The sequence below is a fragment of the Aplysia californica genome, unplaced genomic scaffold (assembly GCF_000002075.1).
Source record: "Aplysia californica isolate F4 #8 unplaced genomic scaffold, AplCal3.0 scaffold00077, whole genome shotgun sequence".
NCBI lineage: Eukaryota > Metazoa > Mollusca > Gastropoda > Aplysiida > Aplysiidae > Aplysia > Aplysia californica.
The window spans coordinates 246,081-249,125 of record NW_004797347.1 but is presented as its reverse complement, the minus strand read 5'-3'; positions in this window follow the sequence as shown (position 1 = coordinate 249,125).

Genomic DNA, 3,045 nt, shown 5'->3' with positions numbered 1-3,045 from the left:
CTTGTATTCAAGATGAATGGATATTTTTTTTACTTCCAAATAAAGACAAGTGAACAAGCTTTGAGATGATATCAATAACTCTACATGCCCAAAAATTGACGAGAGCCTGATTCCACCACGCTGCCTCACATTTGGTCTGCTGCTAATTGAACATACATGTCCTGGAAAAGGTACGCATTTTTACGCTCCCATTGACAGAATTTGGATCATTTAGGAGGCGTGCTTCTGACCCTATTCCTCAGGGGCAGCCCGGGCTGAGAGGGATATAGCATCCCAATAGAGAGACCGTGATACTCGATAAAAATTTATCCCCACCCAGGAGCCAAACTCAGAGTTCCTACGTTCGACAACGAAGCACCTAACCGCTAATAATAATAAATAGCATTTGTACAGCACATATCCCCGCTCGACAGCAAGCTCTATGCGCTTTACACTTTAATAATATTATTACCCCGGCAGACCATAGAACACACAGCAAAATTCTAAGCTTCCTGGGAAGCATGCAGTGCAAGCAGCTGATTAAGCACCCAAACACTAACACACTGACAAGATCTTTCACAGTCTATAGCTGGGTACCCATTCCCACCTGGATGAAGTGAGGACAATTCGTGTAAAGTGTCTTTCCCAAGGACATAAAGTCGGGCCCTCTGATAGGATTCGAACCCACGACCTTACGGTGGTTGCAAGTCTGAAAGTTTAACCATTAGGCCACCGATGCCACCCAACCGCTGCCCCATACACGCCGGATATACATGTCCACTACGTCCTCAAAGAGTCGATAAATTTATTTCTCTACGAGAGATTTTGGTACGGGGTGAGAGCAACAATAATTTATGGTGCTGTCGTCCTTGCATTAGAGGATTTGGAAGGTCGAGATAAGTCTTATGCCTCATGTCACAGCGAAATTAAAATGTGTATCAGTGCTGGGCGGCTAGGTTCCCGATTTTTTAAAGCTAGGAGGAATCGTAGGAATCGACTCCGAACCCAATTACTAACTTTCTAATAAAGTGATTTCTTCCGGTGGTTATCTGGTTGGCTCCGAACATCTTCAGGATTTAGCATAACCTTGATTTCGGAACACTACGAAGCATCAAATTTTTTTTTTTTCAAAACAATTTCTTTTTTTAAAGAAGATGATTTTTATGATTGAATGGACTGGTAACCGTTGGTTTACGTAAAAAGGAGTCGGAACTTTTCTTCCGTAGCATTAAAAGTGGGGATCGGTTCCGGAATCGAGTCTTCGCCCAGCTCTAAATTGTGTATTCATAGCCTTCTGTTTGACTGCAAAGGGCGGCGAAAATGGATGAAAAACGGGTGTAAAATGACACGGTGGAAAGGGGGGGGGGTAGGGGTAGGGTGCAGAGGAGAGTGGAAACGGGGCATGAAATAAAGACAAAGATAAAAAGGAAATAAGAAAAGAAATAAGGAAAACGAGTGAGACAAAGAATGAGAATGATATGCCTGCATAGGTGTTGTTCATAGCCTGTTAAACTTTAATAAGGAAATGCTGAAACGTCAAGACTCAGAGACTAGATAAGAGCGGCGGTCGGAATATGGATCGTCTTACTGGGAATGTGTTAGTTTATTGAGCTGCTGACTTTTTTGTGTAAGGGGGGGGGGGGGTGGCTACACCCCCAAAGTCCGAACTCGGCTCAAAGTTATGGAATTTGAGTTGTAGGCATTTTTAGCTTCCTCAGCCTCTCCTACAACTATTTCATCACATAAGAACCCCCCAAAAAAACACCACATTTTCCTCATGCCGGACTTGTTCTTCACAACCATTTCCTCATAAAGTCAATATTTTATTTTTCTTTATCGGCCGTTTTCTCAAAACGCGACTTTTCTCCATACCTTTTTTAATAACTCCACCATTTTTTATCCAATCTTCATGAAATTTTCACAGAATGGAGAAAAGATGTAATACTAAAGACTAGTCTGTTGAAATTTTGATATATGGAATACATTTTTGGTGATGGTGTCTGGAGTGTGGATTTTCACGGAGTTTTTGCAAACTTGAATGCTACCTCAGGAAAAAAAATCATTAAATATTTTCTAATTGGTTTAGGAAAAAAACAACAGACAAATTTTTCGATCTAATGTTTGTTAACTGGCATGCAATAAAAACAATCTATTTCAATGAGCAATTCCAATACAGCCGTCGTATCCATAGAAACAAAACTTTTTTCTCAAATTTGATTGCGGATTTTAAGACTATTTACTATGCTTGTTATATGTGTGACATTTGGTAAAATTTGGTCCAGTAATCCAGTAATAAACGAGATAGCCTTCAGGTGTAGCCACCCCCCCCCCCCCTTAACTTTTGTTTGAGTTAATCTCCTTGCCAGGAACATAGTTGATGGTTGGTGGGTGCTATGATATGGTTTGTTCCTCCTTTCTTAAAAAAACATCAACTCTCCTTTTCTCTCCTCCTTCTAGTCTTAGGATGCTTATCTCTCGTAACACTTCTAACCTTCAGGACCTTTTGACCAAATTGTGTTGCCAATGCCGTAAAACTCTTACAAAAGTTTAAGTGAAACAAAATCAGACACTGACATGTCAATTCAAAGTCAGGCCCGTTTCATGAGGCGCTTCTCCACAGTGTGTAGCTCTTAGCTGCGTGAAGGGCGCGTTGGGAAAACAACACACATGGATCATTAATTGTATTCGCCAAACACAAATATGCACAAACACTGTTTACTTCAAGGTAGAAAAAATGGGAGAATTCTAATTGCAGCAATCTCGGGAATGGCAAAGGAAATTTGCAGCAGAACAATATTTCGTCTCTTTTAGCGTATCTCACTTGCGACTAAGCCGTTTTAATTCGAATTTTGGCATATTATCTCTTTTGCGGCCACAAACATCAATAACCATATTTAAACTATATAATTAAGGCATTTACATTTGTGAGGCAGCGTGGTGGAATCAGGCTCTCGTCAGTTTTTGGGCATATTGAGCTATTGGTATCATCTTAAAGCTTGTTCATTTGTCTTGTTTTCAATGAAACAATTACCCATCCATCTTCTATAGACGTGGAGATATTTTGGA